Genomic DNA, 13,327 nt, shown 5'->3' on the forward strand with positions numbered 1-13,327 from the left:
TTCTCTAACATGCATGCAATTGTTAAATATTAGGAAATGATCACAATAGTATAAGGACAACTTTTATCCAAGATAAGAAGTGACAGGTGTCCAGCCCCAAAATTACAGAACAAGCCCTGCCCCCTACTGGCGGTCACGTGTCCCACTTGCCCCAGAAGTTTCTCCCCTCTTGTGGTCACGTGGTCTGTGTACTCCACCTCTTTTTGCCCTGGGGGTCACCATTTTGTAAAACGTTATGCCCCACGTTCACAGGCTGCCCTGTGATTGGCTGGCAGGACCGGCCAGCCACTCCTTCCAGTTTACCTGGAAGTACATCAGAACAGAGTCCTTTCCCTCTACATACACCTGGCATTTCTCATTCGCTAGTCATCTTCCAAAAAAGAGTTAGCCAGCGGCTACCCTTATTCCCCTGCTGATGCTTGTACTCTGTGTGCTGTTATTCTTCAGACTAGCTATGACTTCTCTCTATAACTGTCACACATTTAAGATGTGCTATGAATACCATAATGTAGTGTAAACTGTAGTAAACCACTACAAAATGGATCATTTATGCATTTACAGAAAAGCCTGATTTGGGGGGGGGGGGGTGTGAGGAACAGTAGTATTCTGTCATACCTATGTATGACAGAACACTACTTAATGTACTGAACACATGTAAATAAGCAAATGAATCAAAGAAGAGAAGGTGGTGTCCCGATCCAATATCGGGGGGGGGGGGTCGTTACAATCCCAAGGACGAGATTAAGACGCTAAAACCGGTCAAATATCGTACAACCTTTTAACTTTATTTTCCACGGAGTGGGGAGAAAAGGTGGGGGGAGAAGGCGAAGGGGAGGAGAGAGAGAAAGAGAGAGAGAGAAACGGGGGAGAGAGAAAGAGATATCACCACCCGTGGATCCAGCGGCGTCCCGTTGGTCCTCTTCACCCTGGGTGTAAATTTTAGCGATGCGCGTGCAGTAATTACAACTCGAGCAGGGTCCGACCCTAGGTTCCCGCTGAAAAGTTTGGAATGACACGCGTGCAGTAGTTACAGCTCGAGTTGGGTGCCTCCGAAGAGGGACCCTGAACAAAGAAATCCCTGGGCAATTATAGCTTTTTCAAATTAAGTTTCCCACCCCTCACGCGGTAGTTCAGACCAATAGTAATTTTTGGGTCTGGGGTCTCCTGCTCCCTATTGGGTCTCATCGTTGTTCCCAGGCAGGCTGCTTTTCTCCCTTATCTTTACTGTTGCGGTTTCTGCTGACAAATGTGTTTTGATTCCTCGGGTTCTGCCCTTCTTTCTCAGGGCCCTGACAAACAGGTGTTCCAGCAATTAGCACTGCCCCAGCAGTGACAGTAGGTGTTATCTTCCAAGGTCCCGACGAAGAGGATATAATCCAGACCACCCCCCCCCTTAATTAACACTGTTTCAGCAGTGAGGGGAGGCTTTGTTTCCCAGGGTCCTGGCGCCCAAGCAGGCCTTATTTCAAAGCCTTGACATCCTCCCTCCTGGAGTGTGACGCATAGGAATGCAAATTGCTTGTAACTCCCTTATCTTTCCAGTCTGCACCAGCTCTGGGGCCCTTTCTCACTGAACTAGGGAGTGCGGCCTAAGGCTTCAGCAAATTTAGCTACTCGTGCTAAGCAAGTTTTATAAAAGTTGTGCTAAGCGGCAGTAATTTGCAGTCCAGGTCCCAAAGTCTCTGCCCGATCATGGTCCGGTTCAGCGCAGGCTCGGTGTGTCCCGAATGGTCGCAGGGAGACCATTTCAGGGGTCGCAGCAGCTCAGTCCTGTTTCCGCTGGGAACAGATGGCTTGTTCAGGGTTATGGTTTGCTTGCACCTTATGTACCAAGAAATGTTTAAGGCAAAAGTTCACTCATCTGTCCGCCACACCACCCCGTGACTTAAACATTGATTGGTACGTCTCCTTCCTGAAGTCTTCATAGCCTTCGTCCATGGTGGTGATATGAGACAGAGAGAGAGATCAGAAGGAAATATAGAAAAGGTAGAAGCACGCACAATAAACAGAGGTCTTGCTCAATGCAAACTTATTCTTTAACAACTTTAACAACATATAACTTCACAGAACAAACATCAAAATTGAGTTAACAAGGTAAGTGATTGTTACAACAGGTATAAAACAGCTGGCAAATGCGTTGTGGATGTTAATATGCAATTCCCTCCTTCAGGATAAACTGGGAATGGGTTTAAATGATGGGTACTGCAGTTGGCTGTGGCTGACGGATGGCACGGATTTTCTTTATGCCGTCAGGTGAGGTGGTAGGAACAAATTGCATATTTGACACAACATGTCAGATTAATTGAACAAAGCAAGGAATTATACAAAATAAGAACATTAAAGCAGCAACTGCACATAACAAATACAATATTAACTGTTTCACTCACAGTGCCCCCAGTAACCAGGACCACACATCACCACTCTAGCCATTCCAGGTTTGGACAGGGACGTGGGTTATTTTTTCTGATATCTTTGGTTAACTGGAGAGCTACTTCGCCTACATCATCTATCTCTAAACAACAGTTGGAAATATTCAATTTCCCACACACCCCTCCCTCTTCAGCTAACAGATAGTCTAAAACCATGCGGTGCTGAAGGATTGCCATGCGCATCTGTTGGGACTGCAGAGTTAAAAGATCTATTGCATTTCGTTCCCCAGCTTTACTGAAACCAGGGGTTTGGCTGGGGAATCCAATTTCTCAACCCCCGGTCCCTGTCAGTCTGAATCTTCTGTACCAATCATGAGCAAATCTGCCTCTGGAACAGATGCAGACTGAGGTTTCCAATGATCTGATTGTCTCTTCAGGCACTCATTTTTCCAGTGCCCCTTCCCCCTGCAAATTGCACACTGATCTCTCCTCAGTGGAATTCTATTTCCCAAATCCCCTCCTACTCTATGCCCTCTTCCACATCCTTGTCCTTTTGGAAAACCCCTTCCCTGAGAGGGAGTTTGTGCCTGGGCAAATGCAGCTGCCAAAATTGCAGCATTTTGCCCCTTATCTTTCAGTTTCTCCTTTTGTTTTTCCTTTCCCTCTACTTCTTCCCTGTTATTGTACACCTTATATTAACATCCCCGACATACCATCTACTTTCTGAAGCTTTCTCCTTATATCTGGTGCTGATTGTCCTACCTCTCTCTTAATTGTTTGATTCATTCTTTCAACTTTTCCACTGGATTGTGGCCTCCAGGGGGTATGTCAGGAGGCCACTCGTTATTCTCCCATTTTTGCGTCCCACCCAAATCTGCCTTAATGGATTGCGTCTTACAGGCAACACTTCTGTCTCCGAGGTTATCAGATACCTTTACGCCTAACTGAGGTCCGCCTGTTTCTGGTAAAAGGAAAAACAAAGGTCTGATAATCCCTATATAACAAATTCCCGACCACCCCACGGGTAAAAATTTATATGCTGTGTCCACAGATCCAATAATGCCCCTTCTTAGCTCTGATGCTCTGAGCAAATGGCCTGTCTATCCCTGGTGGGAACTGAAAGTAAGTTGTGTCTCTGTTGCCCAGAGGGCTGACAAATGTGACCGTCCCATCACCTATTTGGCCGGTACAATACCAAGCCCCAGAAGTGCCTTCCCATTTGCAGGTTTGCTTGTAAGGGGGATAATTGGATCGTTGGAGAGTTAAAGTTTCATTTTTGTTTGACCAGTATCCCTCAAATCCCCGATTGTGCCCCGTTTCATCGAGCCACGTCCATAAGTGGAGATTCCCGTCTTTATCGAGTGGCTTACGAGCGAGTGTCCATCGACATTTACTTTCCCCCACTTCGATCCCTCCCTCCTGGGTACGATTTAAACAATATTGCCCCATGGCTGGAAACTGAATTGGCCAGGTCCCACTGTCGTCCCACGTGTCGTCCGCGGTTTCGCTATAATTGCTTACGATCTGGTCTGGGGTGAGGGGTGTGGACGTCCACGGCCAGCTTGATAACCCTAGCGGTCCTCCGCAAACCCAGCAGTGGCTTAAATTGAAAGTTTGGCTTACTGCTTTTGCCAGCAACATGAACTCGTTGTTCTCGAAGGGATTAAATGGGTTGGGGGAAGGTAGAGGGAGTGGTCGTTCGTCGCCCTCATGGATGCATCCTTGAATCTAGATGGTCCAGGGCAGTAGATGCATCTTGGTCAGACCACCACCTTTGAAAACATAAATAAGAACAAACTCGCTCCTCGGGTCAGGAGGAGGGAATAATCCATTTTGTGTGAATCTTGTAGGTTTTCCCACTAGCATCTTTTGCTCTCCGAATATATTTATTATTCTATTAACCTCCCAGGCATTTTGCTCCCAAAAAGGAAGCCATTCCAGGCAGCCTTTGAACACTGTATGTGAGTCCGTGTAGATGTGTACAGGGGAAGTAGCCTGGCTTTTGCATTGGGATACGCTCCACACTGCAGCCAGCTCTCCCACCTGCGCACTGCCCTCTCCCTCTGTAATGATCTGCTCCTTAGTCCCCACTTGGAGCGCCACAGCCCGGTATCTCCAGGTTTTTCCTTCCCACTTTGAGGAAGCATCTGTGAACCATGCATTTAGGATCTGATCGGAAAATGTGGGAGCTACTTGAATTACAGAGGGAAGTTGGGGGGTTTCTTTATTCAAGTCTGCCTCATCTTGTATATTTAATACTTTAGTGGCTCCCTCTGTTACGGAGAAGATTTCACAATAATGCTCTGTTTGTGCATACCATTTTCGTACAGAGGCTCTCTGAGCCACCCCGTCAGGGGGCAGGGTCCCTGCCAGGACTGCTTTGGTCACTTTAAACGGACCTCGGAGAACTATGGTTTGCTTTCGAATAGCTCGTTCAGCCTCTCTTACAGCAAGGCTGACTACAAACAGCCCCTTCTCCCACAGGTGGATAAAGAGCCCAGTCCGGGCAAATCCCCATTCGATCTGGATAGGGTCAGTGGGGTGGATTGGCCCCAAAGCTTGGTAGGCGTTTGCCTCAAAAACCCGCAGCCACAATGCCTCATCGTGGACCGAGGTCCACTCCCAGTGAGCCCTTTTCCATAGTAAGTTGTATAATGGCCTGGCAATAATTGAAAAATTGGGAATGTGCTTCCTCCAGGATACGAGTAGCCCTAGAGCGTGTTGCAGGTCCTTTTTGGACTCCAGCATTTTAACTGAGTCTAATGAGGACAGGATATCCAGGGGAATGCAGGTCATCCCCCTCCTCCACCAGATTCCCAGAAATTTTACTTCACTGGAGGGAGTTTGGATCTTTTCGAGTGGAATTATCAGCCCTACCTGCTCTAGGTGAGCAATAATGTCCTGTTTCACTCATCTGTCCGCCACAGGTGGTTATGCTTTTATGCCTAAAATAGATATAATTTATGTCTTCCAATGACTTTCTCATTAAAGCTTTTCCTGTTGTTTTTCTAGACATATGCCTTTCAGTTACAAATCTTATTTCAGATAGATCACTTTAAAAATTGCTTTCTCTTATGTTTCCTTGCCTGATTGCTGATATTGTACCCCTGCCCATTTTAATGATATCTAGGAAAAAGGACAAAATAAGCAGATAACTTCACCCCTTCTGTTGTGACTATAAGTCAGAGGAAATAATTAATCCCGATATATGTGCTGAGTCTTTTCTGAACATTTGAAGAGGAGATGATTGTTATGTTTGTGTGTTGCACAGCATTTGGAGACACAAGAAGCTTGCTCTATTTTAGGTAGCTAGCTTGAAAATTGTATTAAACTGCAAAGCAGTAGTTTTAGAAGAAAAGCTGAATTTGATAATTTCATCTGTATTTATTGCCTCTGTATTTATTTTCTGTGGTTATGTGATGTGATGCTAAAGGCCATATCTGCAGTGGCAGGAAGATGTGTAGAATTTCCAATACTAAGGAAATAGCACAAAGACCCCAGAAAGCAAAAACTCACTTTTGCCACCCTGTCCCGATCCAATATCGGGAGGGTTTCGTTACAATCCCAAGGACGAGATTAAGACGCTAAAACCGGTCAAATATCGTACAACCTTTTACCTTTATTTTCCATGAAGTGGGGAGAAAAGGTGTGTGTGTGGGGGGAAGGCGAAGGGGAGGCGAAGGGAAAAAGGGAACAAGAGTAAGGGGAAAAGATAGAGAAAGTTGGAAAAGGAGAGAGGAAGCTAGCTACCACCACTCCGAGGCCGATGATGTTCCGCTGACTCCGTTTGAATCACAGCTCAAACTGGGTGCCTGGGACGAAGGGGAGAGAGAGAGTGAGAGGGACCAAACAAAGAAATCCCTCGGCAATTATAGCTTTTTCAAATTAAGTTTTCCCACCCCTCACGTGGTAGTTCAGACCAATAGTAATATTTGGGTCTGGGGTCTCCTGCTCCTTATTGGGTCTCATCACTGTCCCTAGGGAGGCCGTTTACTGTTGCCGTTTCTGCTGACAGGTGTGTCTCCATTCTTGGGTCCAGCCATTAGCTCTCAAGGTCCTGACAAAGAAGGTGATAACTCCAGCAATTAGCACTGTTTCAGCAGTGCACAGGAATGCAAATTGCTGGTAACTCCCTTATCATTCCCGCCTGCAGCAGCTCTGGGCCCTTTCTCACTGTACTAGGGAGAGCGGCCTAAGGCTTCAGCAAATTTAGCCACTCATGCCAAGCAGGTTTTATAGAAGTTGTGCTAAAAACGGACAATAATTTACAGTCCAGATCCCAAAGTCTCTGCCCGATTGTGGTCTCATTCAGTGCAGGCTCGGTGTGTCCTGGGTGGTCGCAGGGAGACCATCTCGGGGGTCGCAGCAGCCCAGTCCTGTTTCCGCCAGGGACAGATGGCTTGTTCGGGGTTGTGGCCTGCCTGCACCCCATGCACCAAGAAATGTTTAAGGCAAAAAATTCATTCCTCTGTCCGCCACACACCCTCCTCTCCATTTCCATCATCTCCAATTTGGGCCTGGCTATTAAACATCAGTGGAGTGGAGACGATGGTGGATACAGCCCAATCAATCTATTTTTTTCCCTGGCAAATGCAGGATAGATTAAGACCTTAGGATGCTTCAGGCCATTAGTGATGAGAGCAGGATGGTTCTATAAAACTGGCATTGACCTTCATGCCTCCATAGATGTCTATCCTGTAAAAATTCATCAGGTCATGGAAATGGAAATAAAGTTTTTAAGTAGCATTATCTGTGGCCAAAAATAATTCTGTAACATGAAGGGTGTCGTGGAATAACAGGAATACAATTTAGGTTCAGGTCAGAGCAGAAGTAGTTTATTGCTATTAACCCTTTTACTTTCACAAAGGGAGATGTAGTTAAACTATAAAACATTGTTTTTCTTCCTGTTTCTGGATGTAGTTATTCAAAGTGTTATGGAAATTAGGCTTGTTGGCCACCATAATAGGGTTCGACCCTAGGTTCCCGCAGAAAAATTTCAGAGCCAAATCAAAACAAATTAGATAATTAAATATTAATGATGCACGTGCTGTAATTACAGCTCGAGCTGGGTGCCTCCGAAGAGGGACCCTAACATAAACAAATCCTGGGCAATTATAGTTTTTTCAACTTACATTTCCCACCCCTCACGTGGTAGTTAGACCAATAGTAATTTTTTGGTCTGGGGTCTCCTGCTCCTCATCGGGTCTCATCATCATTCTGAGGTAAGCTGTTTTTCTCCTTATTTTTGTTTTTTGCAGTCTCTGCTGACGGTTGTACCTCTGTTTTTGTCGGGTCTTACTGTTGTGTCTCAAGGTCCTGAGGAGGAGGTGACTCTAAATCATAACAATTAACACTGCCCCAGCAGTGAGCTAAGGCTTTGTCCCTCAAGGTCCTAATGCCCTGCACTGGTCTTATTTCAAAGCCTTGACACCCTCCCTTTCGGAGTGTGAGACGCAGGAATGCAGACTGCTTGTAGCTTCCTTATCTTCCTAGCTTGAACCAGCTCTGAGGCCCTTTTCTTACTGGACTAAGTAAAAGTTCCTTATTTTATCTAAGTGCAGCCTAAGGCTTCAGCAAATTTAGCTACTCATGCTAAGCAAGTTTTATATAAGTTGTGCTAAGCGGCTACCTCTAGACAGTTTCAGTTCGCTATTCTTTAACACAAAGAAATATTGACACATAGTAACATAGCTCTCCTGAAATCTGTTTGGTTTTCTACACACATGCGCATGCACACCCATACAGAAATCAAGACAGGTTTAGTTAGTATCTGCCTGATTGCCATGTTGGCACCTACAACAAATGCTGCTATTTGTCAGGGAGAGGAAACAGGACAGAATAGGAATATACCAGGACTCTGAAAGGTAAATACTGTACTTCTGAATTCCCATTTCAAATTGTGTATGCATATGTATTGAAGTCAATATAAATATAATGAAATTGAAGGGCTACATGTATAGCCATACATTGATTATATGCCAGCTCTGGAAGTGGCCAGTGAATATGCATTTTAAACAGCTAAAGGGAGCAAATTTTTGAAAATAATATTCTTCAATGTAGCAAGGTGAAGGTTTTTTTTTTCCCAAGTTGATTTTTTTTCTTTAAATATGAAAGCAATTATGTTTAAATGGGTTTTCATATGCCTTCTTTTGTCATAACTAAAGCATTTCTATTAGTAATAAATAAATAAATTAATTACCCAAAGCATTCTTTGTCACAGAAGTTGAGAATACTAGTGGTATTAGTGGTGATTGTCCTTATTTAACTAACTGAAAGTATAATTGCTACTTTCTAAAACAGAAATTTTAAGCCTTGCTAAAATCGGGAAGCAATTGTTTCAACAGAAACAGCTTTTGTTATGTTTTAAACTTGGCATGCATAGGAAAAAATTAACTACAGTTATTAGACTGAGACTGAGGAAGTTTCAGAACAGCAGCATGCTATATTTTATAACATTCAAGCATGGGTTGTGCAACTTATCATATAAGACAATGAACATTCAAGTCATTCAACTTTCAATAGTCACTTTATTTATCAAGTAATGATTTTACAGGCTAGAGAGTTAGTACCCAGGGGACAGTGGGGAGGGGAAGGCATGACTCTAATTGCATTATGGTGAGGAATCTTACCTATGTATAATATGGCTGTCTGAATACCAGAGTAGGAACAGAAGGAAAGTTGCTAATTATTTGTAACATTTGTTTCTAATGCTTGACTTCAATCAATTGTTATGTTCAAAATCTTGTTTATGAGCAAAAAGGAAGTGGACCTTACATATAAGTAAAGCCAAGAATGTATTGTTAGTATGATTGAAATCTTAAGATCTAATCATTATTAGTCCAGATCTAACTGTTACAGCAAAAGAAAGAATAATAATGCAGTTAGAGTACTTATATAGAAGAAAAAGTTGCAATAGAAATAATACAATTAAAATTGTAACACACACACTTCTTAGTTTCTACCCCTTTTCCTGGTGTTATACTCACACTTCCACTATTCCTCTGGGTCCCAAAGTTGGTGGTTTCATTCTGGTGGTGGTGGTGGGGGGGTGGCGGGGGGGTGTTATGGCGAGTCATCAACATCTGGAGTCCTTCACCGGGAGGAATATGATGCTCATGTTGCTGGTTTCTTCTTCCTCCCACTAGGATCCACTCGGCGTCATTATTATGTTTGCTAACATCATTTTACACCTTGCTCTTTCTTCAGTCTTCTTTCTTCAACAAAGGGGCAAAGAAAGACACATATAGCTGCACATAGGAGGCAACCATGTAACAAAAAAGTTGTCAAAAGACGAGATAAGCAAAAAGGACTGCAAATAGGCAGGACATCCTGCCAAATACACAAGAATGATGACTGGCAAGACAAAATAAAACAAGATAAGTAGTATCAGGAGCAGAGGAGACACCCCCTGTAGCGGAGCACAACTACCCCCGCCCCTTATCTCAGGCCCAGCTGACCACAAATAACTGACTGCCCAGTGCTGACCAGGAGGAACTAGGCAATACTGGTTGCAACTGGTAAGGCCAGAAACGGGCATGAGATCAGCAAAAAAGGTATATCTCCACATCAAATATCGCATGACCATGAGTCAAACTCTGTGCCTATAAATAGCACTGCAGCCTAGAGCCCATTGAGCTCTCCTGCACGGCAGCAGGCTGCACGGTGGTGAATCTCCCCTTGAGCTGGGACGCCTCTCAAGGTTACTCTCCAGGAGTTAAGAGGACCTCTGACAAGAAACCATTGGAGAGGTAAGACACCGAGACTCAGGCAATAACAAATGTGCAGTAAGATTCGCTTGCTATGATTACACTGTATCGCCATCTTCAATAAATCTGTTTGCAAAAAACCCAGAGTTAATAATACCCTCCCCGCGACACCCCCCCCCCCCCCTTCAGGAGGGGAGATAGCATAAAAACATCAGGCATAAGGAAGGAAAATTGAAGACGACAGCCCACTTTGGTTCCAACTTCTCTCATCATCCATCTTCAAAAAGGGCAAGAAGGACTTTCTGGGGAACTACAGGCCAGTCAGCATCATTTCAATCCCTGGGAAAATCATGGAGCAAGTCCTCTTGGAAACCATTTCTGGGCATATGAAGGTGATTGGGAACAGCCAGCATGAGTTTACCAAGGGTAAGTCATGCCTGACCAACCCAATTGCCTTCTATGCTGAAATGACTGGATCTGTGGACAAGGGAAGAGCAGTGGATGTCCTCAGCCTTGACTTTTAGCAAGGCTCTTGACATGGTCTCCTGCAGCATCCTCATATCCAAATTAGGACATTATGGTCCGGATGGGTTGTGGAAAGAGCTATGGAATTTAATTTATAAGTGAAATATAAGGATGAAAATTGAATTTGTCCTATATTTGTAATTGTGGCATAGCTGGGTATCTGGGCTGTGACTGTGTGCACACCCAGCACACTTAGTCATGAAGTCCCTGGGTGGTCCAGGAACTCCCCAGCTAGTCTCTGCCTAGATGAGACAATGGACTGACTTGAGACAAGATGACTGACTGAACTCACTTGTAGTCACTGTCACAACAAAGCAAATGACTAATTGTTACAGGAGCTCTCCAGGTGGGAATTTGGGATAGTCCCTGTCAGAGTCCAATATTTGCTGACCAGGTTCTTTTAGATATTCCACACATGGAGGATTTAATGTTTATTGATCGGTCACAGTTCCAGAGATTCCTCAGGCAGCTCTTGCTGTGTCTAGACTAATTGATAGGCACTACTTGTATGCTTCAATGTGTTGATTAACATCCTGGGTGGAGAATATGGCCATTCCAGAGACTTCCTAGGCAATTCCTGCAGCAGAATTGACCAAATGGTAGATAGAGAAGATGCTTGTAAATAGTCAGTAAAGCTCTTCCTGTAGATGCAGAAATGGTCACATAGGAGAGTCTTTTGTATGTAGTTTAAGGTAATCAATAGCAATGGATTATGCATGTGCTGGAGAAGTCACATAGGACCATGGTCCAGCTAGATTATAAGGATTCAGCAGAACAATAGGTTGGGGAGTCTCACCTGATCCAGCTGAAGGTGCTGCTGCAAGGGCCCTTGCAACAGAGACTCCTCTTGCTATCCAGACAGTGACCGACCATCCTGTTTGAGAAACTTGATTCTCCACACAAGTGTTACCCTATGCAAAGATCCCAGTAAGTTGGTTTTGGGGGTTTTGTTTGTTTGTTTGTTTGTTTTTAACAAACACTCTGTCTGGGAGTGTCTGTGCAACAGGGTGGACTATTAGATGGGCGAAAAACTGGCTGGATCATTGGGCTCAAAGAGTTGTGGTTGATGGTTCATACTCTACCTGGAGGCCGGTTACAAGTGGAGTTCCTCAGGGGTCTGTCCTGGGAGCTGTCCTGTTTAATATCTTTATCAATGACCTGGTGGAGGAGACGGTTTGTGGATGACAGCAAACGGGGATACAGTCGATACTCTTGAGGGCAGGGCTGCCATTCAGAGGGACCTAGATAGGCTGAAGGAGTGGGTCAACAGGAACCTCATAAAATTCAGTGAGGAGAAATGCCAAATCCTGCACCTGGGGTGGACTAACCCCCTGCAGTGGTACAGGCTGGGGACTGACTGGCTGGGGAGCTTTTATTCTGAATAACTGGACTAAATCTTAACAATCCATTGATTTAGATTCCATGGGATTTGGGGAGGGTGTCATAATTTATGTAATTTCACCCCTTAGTATCTTTCAGTATTACCTTTAAAAGCAAATTTAATTGTAGAACATGTGGTGGATCTGATGCCCAATATTAATTCATTTAAAATACACCGTCTCCCATGTCTCCAGTGTTAGGTTTGAAATTATCCCATGGAATATAACTATAACAGAAAATCAAAAGCACCAACACAACTACTAGAAAATGAAATCTCCAGCTTAGTCTTTCTTTACCATGGCAAATCACAACTTGTGATGTTTTTGCATGGTTGTTATATACTTGCAAATTAAAAAGACAAGTCATTTAGTTATTCACTAGATCTGGGAACACAACCAATTGAGAAAATGATTTTTTTTAAAGGAAAGATTTTCAAATATTAGCAAAGAAAAAAATAGCCATGCTATAGCTTAGAAAATTCACTTTTTGTCTGGCAAGTGTCATTTTCAACTTCATAATTCAAATGTAGTCATTAAAGAGCAAAACATAGGTTTAGTCCTCCTCACTGTAGAGTGCTCCAGTGCTGTACTTTATCATTTAGGTGTCATAGGCTGGGTGGAAGATAAGGTTAAGCTATGTCAAGGCACTGAGGTATCTTTAGAGGTGGTTGAAACCATTTTCCAGTGGAATATCTTTCTATTAGAAATTAATGATTTAACAGGACTATAGCATTCTTTGAGAATTTCATTAAGATTTCTCATAGGAGCAGAACAAGCCTGTCACCATTGTGCCTGATTTCTTGCCAATCTGAGCTCTTTGGCTTTACTGAATTCTTGTATATTGTACAAAATGTAAATGTATGAAGTTTCTGGATTTTCAGTTTCCTGAGCTGCTGTATCTGTTGTGTGGGTTCCCTAGCTCTGCGGTATCTTGGATCAGGGTCAAAATAATTTCAAATTCCATTGTGTTCTTCTAAAATGGATTTATTTCTGTTAAATGTCTAAAATGTTTTTTGTTAATTGTGGGACAAATACTGGCTATAGCTCTCACTAAAAGCTGGTCCTAATGTAGGTAGTAGTCCTTGCTTATAAATTCCTGCTTTTGATTTTTGAAGTATGTATTTTCTTAAGCAGACATTAAGTACATAGAAAAGATGAATTTGCCAAATGAGTGATAAACTACCACTAGTGTACTCATACTGAATTGTCTCCCATTAGTATTAGATCAGACCAAAAGCAAGAGTTAGAGATTTTTACTGTCCATGTTGGTTTTAATAAGTAGGTTAAATTAGATTAGAATATTTGGGTGCTTTTGCTGCAGAAAATGATTCTGAATCTTAATGATTCT

At 43.5% G+C, this 13,327-nt stretch overlaps 1 long non-coding RNA gene across 1 annotated transcript in view; it reads left to right on the forward strand.

The window, feature by feature from the left end:
- Positions 1-10,100: 10,100 nt before the first annotated feature.
- Positions 10,101-13,327, forward strand: part of LOC135324450 (uncharacterized) — a 49,419-nt gene continuing 46,192 nt past the window's right edge. The window contains exon 1 of the long non-coding RNA XR_010385827.1: positions 10,101-10,117. This is a non-coding gene — a long non-coding RNA (uncharacterized LOC135324450). The remainder of the gene's footprint in view (positions 10,118-13,327) is intronic.

Source organism: Dromaius novaehollandiae, chromosome W, assembly GCF_036370855.1.
Source record: "Dromaius novaehollandiae isolate bDroNov1 chromosome W, bDroNov1.hap1, whole genome shotgun sequence".
Classification (NCBI taxonomy): domain Eukaryota; kingdom Metazoa; phylum Chordata; class Aves; order Casuariiformes; family Dromaiidae; genus Dromaius; species Dromaius novaehollandiae.